Raw genomic sequence first — 16,525 nt, 5'->3', positions numbered from 1 at the left:
CCACTCCTAAGTATATAATAATTAGGGTTGTGAGGAAGCTTCCTGAGATGATTCAATATTATCCCAAATGTTCAGACCATACTCAGCCTTCTCTGACGAACACATGGGCCCCAGCTGATTTTGTTAGGAACTCTGCACAAAAGTTAACATTTAAAGAACTGGTCAACAAACAAGCACACCTGCTGCCTACAGCAGCAAGCACAGCCATTCTGGGGCAATTCAGGCTACTTTCTACGTATTTTTTCCATTACTGGAAATGGCCCCTGGAATGGCAATGGCAAAAGATAATTCTCCTAGTTGGATGCAGCTACTCCAGATTAATACCTCTCCAAGGAAAATTCAACAGTGCAAAATAAAATGGCAGAAAAAATGAAGTCCACCCAGCTAAAAATTGTAGGAGGGTTTCTCCCCTATGAACTTAGAGGCGTGGTAGAGTAAGGGCATGAGAGCTTCCAAAAAGCTGGTTGCAGATGCCTAACACTGCTCTGCCCAGCTCAGACGCAATCTAGAATAGCTAAGGAGCATCTCACTGCATTACATCAGATAAGAGATCTTGTTCCTGCTGCTCTCTTTTGCCTGATGCATCTCTCCAGCTGGCAGAGACGGGGGGCTGGCATGGGTCAGCCCTCCACACAGCTCCTCTGCACATAGTTTCCTACTGGCTCCTTCTGGAAATGCAATGGGACTAATGCGGGTGGGAAAACCGGCTTTTTTTTTTCTTTCTCATTTTCCTTCCAGTTTCTATTCTCTTTACCCCAGTCAAAATCTATCTTCAGACTTCAGCCTTTTAATATTCATTACACTTTCCCAAGTATCCCATTTTTTCTCAGAAAAGGCACATCTTTTGCTTTTAGTTTCATCTCCTCCTCCTCGTGACCTCCGTAGCTTCTTCTCTCTGTCATGTGTTATGCATCTACTATTTTTGCTTATCACTTTCACTTCGTGTGTATTCTGCACTGCACTCTCCGTAGAACAGCACAACAGCAGCTAACACACAGCAAGGCAGCACATGGCATTGGTGCAACATCAGCAAATGTTTAAGAGAAGTCACATGGATTTTATGGCACATGGTTTCCAACTGCTAACATTGCATGTCTGTGGCCAAATCCAAAGTACAGGCACTAAAACTGGGGATTCCAGCTATTATTTCTATTCAAACATACTTTCTTAGGGTTTTACTTGAAATGCAATGGAGCGAACATGAACAGAAATGCCTGCTTCATTCGCAATGATGGAAACAAAGACTGCCACCCTGATGAAAGAAATCAGTGACAAAATTCCTTCTGATTTTAATGGGACCAGCATTTTACCCTAAAGCCTGAGATAAAATGCTTAGAAATGCTTTTTTAGAAAGTCACAATTGTTGGTATTTTGAATTACCTTATTACGGCTGAAATGAATTCCTGCAGAGGCACAGGCACACAGTCTCTCCCAGTCCTAAACCTCACCTAAGTCCTCCTAAAGGGTTTGAGGATGAGCTAACCAGTGTCAAGCCTTAGGTTGGTCCCTCTGTGCCTGGGACTATCACCACATATATGCAGCCATGCACCCGAACAAGCTCTTTACCACTGGATTTGGGATTGAGGCCCCCCATAAATGGGAAGATGTCAGGTGCTGCACGCTGCACCTGACACCTGAGCTCCAGAAACATCATTGAAAAGACATTTGAAGGCATCAGGCCTTTCTCTGCATTGTGGTTGGCCTCCAGAATTCATTCCTTTCAAGTGACATGTGGAAAACTGCAGTGCTTGGCTTTCTGTCGCTTGCCTTTTGTTTCCAGGACACTGAAACATCTCGTTACAGTGGATCCTTAAAACCCTGTTGGTGGCAAAACTCTGCTGTTTGCAATACTCAAGCAGATGGAAGGATTTTCTCTGCTGTTTGGTCCTGTCCCAGCCAGATTGAGATCCAGTGTGATTAGTGGGAAGGTATTACAACTCTGCCTTTTCTATACTATTCCAACCATAACAGTATTTTCTTTTATACACCAAATTTTAGCTTGTTTTTAAGGCTTATGTGAGAATGCCTAGTGTGCTACGAGAAAATCTGCCTGTTTATTCCTCATGATACCTTTTAAGCCATTTGACCAATTTTAATGAAATTTAACCAATGACCAACATATTTGACATAAGTTAAATATATTTTAAAATCTTACAAGTTTTGTGAAAGTGAGTGAACTAGGCAAAGCACAAGTTCCTACTTCTGGTCCACTGAGGGACAGGTACAGCTCCCTCCTTACTGGCAGCCACTAAAGTGTTCTGTCTATGGAAAAGCCACATTCAGCATTTACCCCTTTTTAATCTACAGATTAATCAATCTGGAGAGGCACATTTGTGGGAAACCAGACCCCTTTTTTCAGTAGCTCACCATGTTCCTCAGTTCTTACAAAAAAAACCTGCAAGTCCACACTTCATAAAAGCGGATAAAGTGATGGGCAAAGCACAGGGTGGTAGGGCATTCTGCTACCCAAAGATCATGGTCTTTGCAACTAGATCCCAGCTGTAGCTTTGAACAAAAGGGCAGATGCCACTTTAGACATTCCAAACGATTTATGACTGAGAGGGATTTACAATGCAAACAGCAGGCAGTACTAGTAGATGTCCGGTCATTACCTCTTCTAACTAGACTCAGTAATATAAAATGTTAGTGCGGCACTGGAAGGACTTGCCAGGCAAAAGTTTCTCCAATATATTGAGGAAAAGGCAAAGTAAACCAAACAGAAAAGCAAGTCCTGTTCCCAGGTTGAGTCTATTGCAAAGGGCAGTGCACACATCCAGGGTAAGTCACTAGGGAAAAAACAGAGGGTACTTACAGTGGACTTGGTAGTCTGTAATTTTGACGGTGTCGCTCTTTTGTTTGCCCACGATTTAATTCAGTCTGTAAAACAAACAGCACGTTGGAATCATAATGTGCGTATATTAAAATGCCATCTCAGCAGCGAGCACACAGGACTTACATCAGGTGCTCTGATGGAGAGGATTGCTTGGTAACCGAAACAGTACACAAACTCAGTCCCAACAGCTGGAGAAGCCCTTGGTGACTCTATTCACCTCCTTCAGCACGTTTACCCTGATGGTGACATGCACGCTCACACAAAACACATCGCCATGGGGTATTCCTCCTCCTGGACGAGGCTGCAAGGGAAACCACAGCCTGGCTGGTGTCAGCCACGGGCAGATGCAGTGCAGACAAGACAAAAGCTCCACACCCTGGTATGGATTTCAGGTCAGCTCAGATATTGAGTATTCAGATCACCACACAGGTGCTGCAGCCCTTCCTTCAAAACTCATATTTAGTCCTGAGTTTTACATTTAGACCACCTTTAGTTTTAAGTAAAACATTCAGTTCCTCCATACTTACCTTCCACAAAGCTCCTAACATGGCTGAATTGATCTGCACATGGATCAGGTTTAGATAAAGGAAAGCAACATTCCAAATGAAGATCTACTTTAAAAAATGACCCTGAGTACAGACCGTGCTCCGAGTATACTTTACTTGCAAAGAAAAAGACATTTCCTTCACAGACAACAAGCACTGCAATTCCACAGAAGAATGTATGGTTCCTCCAAGTTGATGTCCCCATCACAAATCCTGTGTCCAGTGGCACCTGTGCAACCCACCCTGCAGCAGAGGGGTTTGAACCCGCCACCAGAGCTCAGCTCAGAGAATAATACAATCAGGAGTAAACACCTTTCTCTTCCTTTCCTATATGGTCACAGCATTTCTGAACCACTGAAGGAACAAAGGGTGGCAGCACATATTTCTCTACTAAAGCACCTCCAGAACATGATTCTGATTGCTCAGAAACCCTGGTTTTTGTAAGAAGTTTAAGGTCTCTCAGGCTTTGTGACGAGTTTATGAAAGCTTCAAGGGGCTTCATGTTCAGAGACAGTAACTACTTCCACAACTGGCTGCTGCAGGACAATATCTGACTTTATGGCTCATGTGCCCAAATATTCTCAAAGCTTTGAGCTTCACTCCTGCCACCTTCTTCAACCTGCCTTCAACCCCAGCTTGCTGCCACCTTGCCTTTTTATGATATTGTGTCCATTTCTGGACTGCACCTTCCTTATCGCTCCAACCTCCTGCTACCACAGGCCTGATCATGCTAGTCAGACCTCCACCTCTCCATCCTTTTCCTCCCCCTGAAAACTCAGTGCTGCAAGCCCCGGTGCCACCTCCTTGTGCCAATACCAGCTGTGTAAAGATGGGGTTGCAGCAGGAAGCCACTTCACCAGCCCACTTCTCCAGACAGCAGAATCCCTGGGCATGTGCCAGGACATCCCAATGGACACATGTACACAGACACCAATTCTCTCCAGGCAGATAGGGACACACAAACATCTAAAGAAGAATGAGTTTGGAAACTAAACATTTTGGCAAGCAGCCTCCTCTCACTTGAGGAGCGTGCCCAACTACAGCCATGAGAAAAAGGTCATTTCTTCACCACTTAGGTTTTCATTCCAGTTTTGTCATCCAGACTCCCAGAAGCTGTAAGTTCAGGCAGAACAAAGCAGTGGATGGACGGCACTGCAGTGCCTGAACACAGTCCTGTCTCCTCCCAGATCCCAAGCTCGAAGTGGAAACAAGTTTGGTGAAGTGTCATAAACTCAATTTCAACCTTGCAGCCACACAAACCCTGGCACCAGGAGCACTCGTTTGGCTGTGAAGAGGGCTGAAATTCCACCTCCCTTGGGGCCATGCCTCCTAAAATCCAGCCAAGTCTCAGACAACAACTCAAACCACTTAAATCCTCTTGGTATCTGAAATCAGCTGGTGCCTCCACGCTGTTATGAACGCAGCATCCATAAGAGAAGATGTGCCCCCTGCACCGCCGTGAAGCATGTGGTGATGAAATGCAAGACTTGATTCTCCTGCCCCTTAGGAAGCTGGATCCCACGTCCCATGTCCCAAGTTACTGTCCCAGCCCCCTCACCAGTATTTTGCCTTTCCAGATAGGGCTGGCCCACCCTGCAGCCAGGAGCACAGTGGTCACGAGTCAAAGAGAGGAGAAACAAATGGGACCCTGCAGCTCTGTCTGACGGTGGAGAGAGGAGCATGCCCTGGGTCCTGCTTCCACCTTCAGCCCAGCGCTCGGAGTTGTGCTCTGTGGGTGAAGAGCCATGAGCGGGACAGACTCATTGCTGAACTTTGTGCAGGAGAGCAGATATTTCTTGCTCACACCCAGGGTCAATGATGGGTTTGGACCCAGCAATTGGCTATTTCCACAAGCCACAATTTATCCATCTGTGAGTCCCAATGACGTGCTCAGTGTCACATACAACAGAAAATAAATGCTGCCACAAGCAGCTTACACAGTAAGAGAGGAAAGAAGGGATACGCTCACAGGCGGAGGTGACACGGATGTGAGTAAAGCAGGACCGATGCACACGGGCATCACTGCAGGAAGAGACGTACAGCAGCAGTTAATGCTGGTGGGCTCTGCAAAAGCTCCTAATGGCCACTTGCCCATCTCTAGTCCATACAGCATCGTCATGTCCACGGTGCCTGCTCTGGACAGCCAGTCCTCAGGCCACCCCCTGAGTAAGAAATTCCTCAAACCACTGCCAACAATGGCATCACGCCAGTTACGAGAGCAGTTTCTAGACTGAAGGGGGTGAGAAGCTGTGGCCTCTTTAATCCTCCTCCCCTCTTCCAGAAGGCGCCATGAACAAACAGCACTCGTCTTTCCTCTCAACATCTGCTTCTGCTGGAGAAAGGAGGACTCTATTCTAACGGGAGCTTAAGCTCTTCCGAGAGGGTGTGTTGGACCAACGTGGGGCAAGCACAGCCCCGTGCACGGGGGCAAGGGAACCTCCATGCTGATCCCCAGCTCACCTTCCCCCCATGCTCTGGGGCAAATGCTACTTCCCTAAGTGCATAGAGCTGACTGAAAAAGTAATGACAGAAATAAAAAGTGCATCCGCCATTGCTCAGAGCAACACTTAGGATTAGCAAAAGATCACTCCCTCTGTGCTCCTCTGGCTCGATGATAAAATGAGTGTATCCGTATGAAGTGTGACTATCACTCAGGCAGTTCACTGCCATCCACGGCCCCCTCCCCTCTGACCCTGCTTCCAGCTGGTGTCCCACGCCGTACTTACCCCACCGCGTGTCCCCAGTCTGCTGCCAGAGCGGGGCAAGGAGGCAGCGGGGCAAGGGGGAAGGGCAAAGCAGGAAGAGGAGAAGGGACAAGAGCCGTGGGGGAAAGCCTGCAGGCACGAAAGGGCTGCCCAGCGCTGTCCGTGAGGATGGAGGGTACGATCACAAAGGTACGGGGATGGCTGTCCCAGGGAAGCACCTGCCACGGCGCAGGCAAGCAGGAAGGGCAGCGCAGCGGGGGGCTGGACGTGGTCCCCGGGGGAAGCCGCTTGCTTGACGCGCCTGAACTTCACCACTGCCTGATCTGCTCGGCGCATTCAAACCCTGCCCGGCTGAAAGGCACCTGTCAGATCTCCCTTCTATCCAGGGGCAGACGCACAGAGCAAGGTTTATTCTTTCTCAGTGGCAGCTGATTGTTAGAAAATAAATAATTCTTAAAAAAAAGGAATTTTTTTGTTCTTTTTTTTTTAGGAAGCAGCAGCTTTTTGTTTTAAAGCTACAAACTCAGGCATCTACCAACATGATTCACGCGTTTGATTCTTAAATCAATTTCACACATGCAACATCTGCCGGGTTGCTGTGGACTTGCTGAGGGGAGAAGGCAATGCAGTGCTAAACTCAAGTGACTCGGGTTCAATTCCCACTTCGTTTACACATTTCCTGCGTGAAACTGGGCAAGTCATATCATCTACAGTCCGCGTTAGTCCCCATTTCTAAAACGGGGATACTTCCTTATTTCACAGATGTGTTGTGAGTCATCCATTAATGCCTGTGAGGCCCTCGGATACTACGGGAAGGGAGAGACCCACAGAGATAAACAGGGATCCATATAACTACAAACAGACGGGAAGACATCCAGGAGACTTTCTCTGCTCATTAAAAAGTCTAGGATTGAATGCTGTGCTTATTAACTTTTACTTATACCCCACATGGTTTCAGCAACTTCCCTTCTCACTTTTCCAGGCAGCAAAGGGCACCGGTACCTGCACCACGAGGAAAGCAGACAAACAAAAGCAACTCTGCATTTTGCCAGCAAGGCATGTGCAAAGGGTTAACCTATTTTCATAACTTAAAACATTTTTTCCAGAAAAGCATTTGAGTCCCAAGAGAGTAATTATTGCAAAATCTGCATATTTTAAAGCTAAATATTCCCAGAAATATCACCATTGAAACTAGAAGGAAAAAAAGCAACAAGCCCTGTGCAGCCTGCTGAGCATCACCACCAGAAATCCAGAGACGGAGCATGGCTCTCTGCACCACGAACCCAGGTACAGCAATCAGCAGCTGGGAGCGCCGTTCCTCCTGGTCACGCTCACAAAACGCAGAAGGTACAGCAGTTTCATCCTACCTTAGAGGCCAATACTCAGCTCTGTCCCATCCAATGCAAACCTTTGGTACAGTTTTAAGGCAGACCCAGTCCTTGCACACAGCCTCATGTGCACTACCTGGACCAGCTCACGGCTGCTCCATTCCACCATTAAGCGCAACTGGGATTTGAAGTCAGGCTCCTGCAGAGAGGAAGGCCATGCCAATATACCACTCTTATATTCCAGAGGGCTTGTAGGGCTTTTTTACATTTGTAATGAAACTAATCCTGTTTTCTTGCAAACAAAACTCAAGAAAACCAAGTTCTCTCACAATGTTTAAGACGACCCTCAAGAACCATTCAACGCTTGTGACTGTGAAGAGAGATTATGTGCATCTCCGTTGCGTCTCCTCCAGAGGATTGTAAAAATCTCTGCTGTTTTCACTTCTCACACACTCATTGGTGCAAGAAAGTAATTAGTAAACTAGTATTTTGAAACTACTGCTGCGTAATGATTCTTTCAAAATTCATCTGAATTGAACACTCCAGACCTGCCAAGCCAAGAGTGGGAAGCCCGTTATTGGCAAGATGGTGATTCTTTCCAAGGTAATGTGTCTTGCATACAGCTAAAGCAGTAATTGCCTTTCCCCAATAATATGTTCCCCCTGCTGAGACTTATGGTTAAACTCATGTATTGAGAAACCTTCCAAAACGTTTCTACATAGTTTCAAACCACAGGAGTGGAAAAAAAGAAAGGGACAACTACAGTTCAGATGGAGTTTATGATTTCAGCTCAATTTCATAATTGCAGGGTGAATCAGTGGGGAATGAGGTTTTAGTCAATACCACAGTCCCTACTCTCATGGCCAGCAGGCTTTGTAGAGATCAGCTGAAAATGGTTTCCCTTGACCCTCCCCTGACTTATCGATGAACCTCACCTCAGAGGCTGCCTTGCCGTTCTTCCATGGATGCACACAGCCGTGTCTGGACAGCCTTGCTGAGCACAAGAGTGGCTGCACACTGCCTGCTCACTTCTCTATTTGCCTTGTGCGAAAGCCAACTGGTCGGTGGATAGTGGAGACATAATGCAAACCCCAGGCAGATATAGGGAGTGTCCCAGATCATTTTGCTGTGTGAGAAGCAGAATCTTACTTCAAGATGAAGCTTGCCCTTCTGCAGAGAGCACACACAAAGCCTAGACACTGACATGGAATGAGGTCCTTCCATGTCACTGGCCCTCAAGGTCAGAAAATTGATCCTGGGCTCCTTTTATTTACTGGTATAAGAAGAGCCTCAGCTGCTCCAGAGTTGGAGGATGGAGGTTTGTATCTGCAGCTAGTCACTACTCTGCTTCTCCTGCCCTGGTGAACTCAAGGGTTGGGACAGAGCAGAAGGAAGTGCACTACGGGAAGTTGAACAAAGATGAACCATAATGGAGGTCAGACTGCCAAAATGTTAAGAAACAGATAACAGGCCAACTTTCAGACATCATACTCAATGATGTCTCATAGCATGGGGCTCCAGTTTGAAAAGACCTGTAAGCAGGGATGACCCCCACTGGGATGAGGAGGGGGTCCCAGCCAGACCCATTGCACCCTTGCAGCCAGGTTGGTCTACAGACCTGCAGCAAGTCAGACAGAGCACAGGTCATGAAGTTGCCGTTTTGCATGCGTAGGAGTCTGGGCTCACTGCACACATCTTGTCAAGCCCTATGCAAATACGTACCAGACCCAGAACCCAGCCGTGCTGCAGGCAGAGAGCATCATCTGTGTTTGAGAACCAAAATTAATTTTGCAGTAACACAGCAGTGATTTTTAGCAGTCAATGCAAAAAAATGGACCCCATATCAACTACCAAAATGGAAACAAGTTCATCCCAGCACTTTTCATATTTTATTTTATCCTGCAATGTTACACAGCAAGTCCTAGGTCCTAGCTCCTACTCACACATCTGGACTCTGCTGTCCATAAGGGACCAGATTTGGAACCTCTTCTCTCATTGACTTCAGGAGAACAATTAATGTTATTCCATTAATAACAACTGCAGGCAAGCCTGCAGCTATGTAAATTAGATGGTCAGTTAATCAGTACAGTACTGAATGACAGAAAAGAGGCAGCAGCAGCAAGGAAGTCATGACTGTGTGTAATAACAAATTTAATTCCCGTTTCTTGCAGAGCGTTCTCCAGTGTTTTATACACACAGATTTCACCACCCATGTTTTAGACCCCACACCAGACTATGTAACTCCTATATGGTTTTGCTTCATAAGACAGAGAAAAGCTCTGCACCAGACTATGTAACTCCTATATGGTTTTGCTTCATAAGACAGAGAAAAGCTCTGCGAAAAGGTTGCAACTGTGCTGTTTTCAGATTGGAGCCAGTAGTAACTCGTTTAGCCTTCCTCAGCTCTCCACAGCAGGGGTAACGCCAGGCACAAGCCTGCATGTCCTAGCTGCTTGCATGATGCTCACCAGCTAAATTAATATAATTTCCTTTCCAGTTGATTTTGCATTTCATGGGCTTCCTGAGAGTAGTATTCCCCTCAGACTTCACTAAAGAAGAAAAATTATAAAGAAAAAAAGGAAAAAACAACAAGTGTCATGGGCTTGTTAGCTGTATTGTTTAACTCAGCCTCTGGTTTTTCTGACAGTTGGTTCCTGCAGGAGTTGAAGCCATTCCACAATAAGGAAAATGAGAAATTTTGGTGTGTTTCATAAATATAAGAAGAGAGGGCTGCTTGTGGCTGATTGCAGAAGTGACCAGAAACGAAGGACTGATGGAGTGTTCAGGCAGCGAGGCGGTGCCTTGACCAAGTGTGAGTATGTGAGTATGAGAACTCATCCTTCTGCCACGGTCCAGACAAGTTTACCCTAAGTATGTACTTGCAGGACACAGACAGGTCAGTGGTGCTGCCTGCAGGGCACAGCAGGTTTGTAGGACTGAACATAACCAAATGAGGAATTTGAAGACAATGAAAACAATAAAAAGAAACTTTTAACATGCAAATTCCATCTCTGCTCCTTGATAATTTTACTCTGCGAGCTATTACACAAACTGCTTTTTGTCTCATTAACAATAAAGCAGAAGCAATTAAGCAAAATGCAATAAAACTTTAGCAAAATAAAATTAAAACAGACTCCAAGATTATTGTATAACTTCACTAAAATGACAAAGTGATCTTTCAAGCTGACATCACAAAAAGCTTCCAGTTTGCTTTGAATACAGAAGCGAGAAGAAGAAACGCTACAGAAAACGTCTCTATACAACCAGCGTCTCTCACTGGGAGCAGAGGTTGCCGGTGGCTGTGAGCCGCATTATCATTTATCCCTGTGCAGAACTACAGTCCGAGCCCACAACAAGGCTCCCTCTCTTTATACAGGCATAGCAAAATGGGGCAATGAAGCATCCGCTCCTGAATACATTTGCACCTTTGTGTATATCTACATACACATCAAACTATGCAACAACGCACAACACTCGAGCAACTCATTGCTTTAATTAACAAAACAGAAATAACTGCTAAGGTTTCATCAGTTTGGGTTCGCCATCCTTTCAATGCCATCACACACGTACACCCAGACTGATGCCCTGTTCTCCAATGACGTAAATATTTTTTCCTGATGAATTCATTAGTGAAAGATTACAGAGGAGTTTCAGTTTTCTGCCCTTCAGATACACATCAGGTCTGAAAAAACAGGTATTCTTTAAGCAACATGTTCACGAGACAGTAGAACTGGGCTGCAAACGGTGCCTTGTAAACGCGCTGTCCCCCCGCCCGCAGCCTGCAAGGTGAGCAGCTCAGAGGTGGCAAACAGAAACCCTGATCTAACACCTGAGGACACCACGATGGTCCGCCTCGTGATCCAGCCACCTTCACCCACCCTCACCGCACACGCACTTCCAAGGCCCTGCAGACAGGAGGGCATCTTTCCGTCGGTTTCTGCAATCCATTGCATTTAGCAGATGAAGATGCTCCAACAGCCGCTACTGGCTGACACATGGGAAACAAACCAGAAAACAGCCGAGCTGGAAGCAGGAGCAGCTACTCCTCAAGCCAAGGCTCTGCAGTTCGCAGATGCAGCCTCTGGCATCCTGTCTGGATGGCACAGAGGGGGACCTCTGCCATCGTTCACCAATGGGTGGCAGCTTCATTTCTGTAATATATTACTGACAGCCCAACTCCGGTGTTCCTACTGTTGGCTTTTTTTTTTCCCTTTTAATGTGTTCTGGTTTATACTTTAAAAGAAAATCATTAGATATCTATGGGTTTTTGTCATTTCCCTCTCTGAGAAAACTAAGTAAATTTACAGGGTTTTAGCAAACTTGGAACGCGCCAAGGGCTGCATCCTTCCAGAGTTTAAATGCCAGTCACTGGTAAAGGTGAGAGGCGTTTGAAAGACAGCCAGGAAAATCTGGAGTATCACATCCGACATGTACAATACTGAAATAAGCCAAAAGCATGCAGGCCACAACCTCCAGAGCTCCTCGCAGAGACGACTGACTGGCCTGCTCACCACAGCATTCCCCCACAGCTTCAGCAAAACTAACGCATGCTCAGCAGGAAGTTTCCACAGAAAACATGAAAACCTTTGCCCTCTCAGCTTGCTCACTTTTTTTCTCCCCCCTCAAGCAAAGAAGAGAGGGATCAAGGCTGATAAAGTACCCCTGACATGAAGCTTGCCATTGCTCTGGCTTTAGAAAACATGGTGCTGACACAGGACCGAAGCTGAGGTGCTCGTTGCTGAACCAGTCCTGCAGCCCTGCCTTGCTAAGCCATGGTCCCAGGGAGCTGCAAGCCCAGAAGGGAGGAGACAGGAGGAAAGCACTGATTATACATGAAGGGAGCAGAAAGAAGTCACTTTTGCCCAATAAACTGCAATATCAAGGCATGTGGGAATGGACCTATCTGTCCTTAAGTCTAGCCCCCTCCCCTCAGAAAAACACAAACACCAAAACCACCATAAAATAGAGCAAATGCACAACTGCACTGTGCACCCGCATGAAGTTCCTGGCAATAGGAAGCAGACAGCAGCAGGCAACCTCCCCTGGCTGCCCAGCTTCAGTAAAGGTTGTGTGCTGCTGCCTCCAGCACAGGACTGAGGTATAGCCCCGTGAGCACAACAGCCAGGCAGAGCCAAAGGATCTGAGTTTTGCATTGCAGGGTCTTGCTACAACTTTCATAACTCTGGTAGGAGTTCCGTCGGAACAGACCCATTTCTCATGCCGCCCAGATGTCATGCTACTTCCATGCTACCCAGGGTGAGTTACTCGGTCTGCATAACTGCAGTTTGCCCAGAGGCTCAGAGACAGAAGAAAGCAGCCGCCTTCTCCACACAGCAAAAAACTAGCTTAGATTTTTTCCTTGCTTCCCCAGATCACGGCATGCCAGGTAGGTAATCCCTGTTGCTGCAAAGCGTTTGCATCACTTCAGGTCATGACCCCACCAGATCTCACTGGCTTCATCAGGATCTGGAAGACGTTGGTATTTTGCTAGGAGGTCTGCAGGGAAATCCAGGTGAGATTCAGCAGACGGCTGCCCTACCCACGAGGAGCAGCTACATCAGTGCCCCCAGGCTGGGAGGTTGATGGAAGTTTGCGATTGAAATCTGAGGACCAATCATTAAAGATCCCGTAAGTCCTTCTGGGCAACCACAGCCTGAAATTCCCACACTGTTAGCCAGGAGGTTTTTCCTTCCTTGCTGCCCTGCAGTACTGTGCACAGTTGCTGCATGCTCTCACCCAGCTGCCCTCTCTCCATGCACGGGATTCCAGCATCGGAAGCAATGCATTGAGTTCACCAAGTTCCTAAGTGCTCTAATATCCAGTAAGAATACTATAGAAATACAAATACATGATTAATTCTCTGAATCAGGATGATGTAAAATCAGGATGTAGATGGGGGAATTGCTGCATCTGTCTGCAGCCCCTGACAAGAAAAGAAAAAAAATAATCGGTAGAGAGCTCTTCCAAAGTAGCGTGTTACTTTCTGAACACAGCATCAATACACAACCCTGTATTAAGCCAGTCTGTATCTTATTTAACCAAACACAAGGAGGAGATGCTGAAAGATTTCTGTTTAAGTGACAGTGAAAAAACCCCTGGAATCTCAGTGGAAATAATTCAACAAGGAAACTTCCCCCACAGATTCAGGACCAAAGACAATGGGGTTTTTCCTATCCTCAATGAAAAGAAGGCCAGAAAGAGAAGAAAATGGTCCTTTTATTCCCTACAGGCAAAAACAGAGCTTCTGATCCTATCCCCAGGCTGGCAACCTCCTATTTACAGAAACAGTCTTGACTTGTTGGGAGTATACATTGAAATTCATTTATATTTTGTCACATAACAGAAACGGTGAAAAAAAAAAAAAAAATAGAAATCCACTGAGCAAGTGCCTGCCTGTCCCCAATGCCACCCTCATCTTGAAAAGCTTCCTTGATAAAGACTTTTCTGTGTTTTCATTATGTGGCAGGGGAATTGGTAGAAGACTCAGTTTAATTAACATAACTTTTCTCAAGATAAATATTTTCTCAGACAACGCGGAGCTGTGAAATGCCGTGCATTGGCAACTGGGCAGATGGAAGAAGACCTACCAACGAACTCGGAACCAGCTGCAATAGATGGTGCATTCAATTTCTCCTCCCCAGCAATGTGCCTCAAACCTCAGTTCGAAAGGATAATATATATACTGCAGATGTCTGTGCACACACACATACATATATGTACATTAGTGATTCCAAATTAGAGGCTGCGCAGCTCTTTGCAAACAGCTACTAAGGGTGTGAGGACACGTCAGCATTGGAAGACCCTGGTGTTCCTCACATCAATGGCATGGAGGTTCAGAGGGAAATGTCACGTTTTAGAGCTCTCATACTGCCAGTAAAGGCCAAGCCAAGTCACAAAAAGCAGAAATAATTTTAAATCAAGATATATGTTTAACAGGAAAGAAAGAAAAAACATGACTGAGTTTGGAGGGAATGTTGTTAGCTTTGTAGGAAGAAAAGAATCAAGTCTGGACAGTGTTTGCTTCTTTGTCATCACAAGCTCTACAAAACTCCCTTGTATGCACATACAAAAATACACCTTATGCCAGTGAAACGGAGCGGCATTTAATGAGAACCAGAATGTGTTTTGGTTAATTTCCAGGTAATTGGCTTCTTATTAACAGATACTTCTTGTAGATGAATGCAAATATTTACGTAGGGACCCCAGCAGCTCTGTGTCCATCTATTCCTGGTTTTCCCCTCATAAACTTGTTCCTCAGGAATCCACAGCACCAGCACTCACTGGGGGAATGCAAGAAAACCAAGAGCAGGATTTTCCATGTCTTCACCACCCCAGACAGGATCTCCTCCGCACCAGAGAGTCTCCACTCTTTTAGATCCGATTGGATCAAAGTATCAATTAAAAATTCCCCATCCCTGACTCCTACACAGGGACGCAGCTAGATCAAATACTTGCTCTAGCATCTGCTGCTTCCAATGGACTGTTGTGGCTCTATTGGAGAGCTGAGGTGGTTCTGGATGGGGAAGCTGCTCTCTGCATTGGTGGGACAAATTTACTGAGCATACGGCAATGCGGCAGGACAAAGAACAATTCTGTACCAAAATGAAGACCTGGAGACTTCTGCCTATGCCTGAGATGTAACAGGCATTCCTAGTTTTAAAAGCCAATTTAAAAACCAAGAAGCCTGATGCTACCTTGCCCTTTCCTTGCTCTGAGCCTCCAGGCTGCTTCAGACAATGCCACTTCCTTACATTTTCCTTCTCTTTATCTCTGTAAAGGTTTAAGAGCTCCAAACAGGAACACATCTCAGGATGCAGACCTGGAGTACAAAGCTGTATGAGTCCATCACAACATCTAGTCCGACAGCTGTGGGTCATGCATGGACTTGGAGCGAAGGATGAGCAGGAGGATCAACCCCAGAAGAATCTGCTCTGTGAGGCTTACAGCCTCATCCCACTCCCAATCAACTATGCAAAAACATCTGAACTTCACAGCATGGGAATGGCTTTGGTGATCTTTGTTTGGGGCCACCTGAACACATCGAAGGAAGAGCTAATGTGTGAGATTTCACTTTGCTACATCCAGCTGTTTACTTTTGTAAGGCAGTTACTTAGACAATGTGGTATTCACGAGAAGCAACTCCATTTTTGTGACTTTTATTAGTACTTAATTGGCCACTGAAATCTGTCTGGTGAAGGTACCTGCAGATGGAGCTGGTGAATTGAGAGGTGACATTGAGAGTCACCATTTTTGTCAAAAGCAGACGGGAAGTCACAGAACTTACCCCAAATCAAAGGGAAAGGGATCTTATGTATGATCTAACTTTCTGGCAATATTTCAGCAGAAACTGAAATGTAGTAGTATATGCTACTACATATAGTATATAGTATATATATATTATATACTATATAGTATATGCTACTACTATATAGTAGTAGTATATGGTACTATATCCACAGACCGGATAAATTATCCTAACATATCAAAGCCACAAGCAAAATGACATCTTAATGTAGATCAGGAGAATGAGACCACTTCAGTGACACAAAGCTCCACTTTCTAATCCTAATAGACTTATGGAATTTGCTTCTAATAGCTAATGAATTAAGAATCAGCCAATTATGTGTACATTTATTATTATGCTTCTAATGAAATAAAGTGTGAGCTTCTGTTTAATTAGAAATGAGCTCACGCTGGTGACCAGAGACACCTTTAAAATATCTTTCAGCACTTCACAACTGAGCTCATCAGGGCTTTGAGTTGGAATGGCATTAAGGAAGTGACATGGAGGTCAAATATTAAACATTTCAAGGCAAAGAGATATTTTTCAAAGCCTGGTCCCACATCCCCAGCAAAGAAGGTGGGTATATCCATGTGCATAGTCATCCAGGAAATCTGAGATCATATGCCTCCTGCTTAGCACAGGGCTCAACAGAAACTAGTTAGGCTTCAAAACGTTTATTTGGTAATATTTTTAAAAGAATTGAAATGTCTTTGGCAAGAAAAAATGGACAAAGATTTTCATTAAGACTTCCAACCTGAATTTTTTCTTTAAAAGCAGGTTACCTTTTTCTGAGAAATTAAAATAACAGATCTTAAACCTGCAGAGAACCT

General features: G+C 45.4%; 1 protein-coding gene across 8 annotated transcripts in view; it reads right to left on the bottom strand.

The window, feature by feature from the left end:
• The window catches only part of HIVEP3 (HIVEP zinc finger 3), a 275,758-nt gene that overhangs the window by 74,787 nt on the left and 184,446 nt on the right, over window positions 1-16,525 (bottom strand). For all 8 annotated transcript variants that reach the window (XM_075522545.1, XM_075522548.1, XM_075522544.1 and 5 more), the window contains one exon: window positions 2,813-2,877. The gene's annotated coding sequence lies outside the window, so the exon portion shown is untranslated. The remainder of the gene's footprint in view (window positions 1-2,812; window positions 2,878-16,525) is intronic.

This window comes from Mycteria americana, chromosome 21 (genome assembly GCF_035582795.1).
Source record: "Mycteria americana isolate JAX WOST 10 ecotype Jacksonville Zoo and Gardens chromosome 21, USCA_MyAme_1.0, whole genome shotgun sequence".
Classification (NCBI taxonomy): Eukaryota; Metazoa; Chordata; class Aves; order Ciconiiformes; family Ciconiidae; genus Mycteria; species Mycteria americana.
Note: the sequence above shows the minus strand (reverse complement) of the source record. Positions and strands in the feature narration are given on the sequence as shown.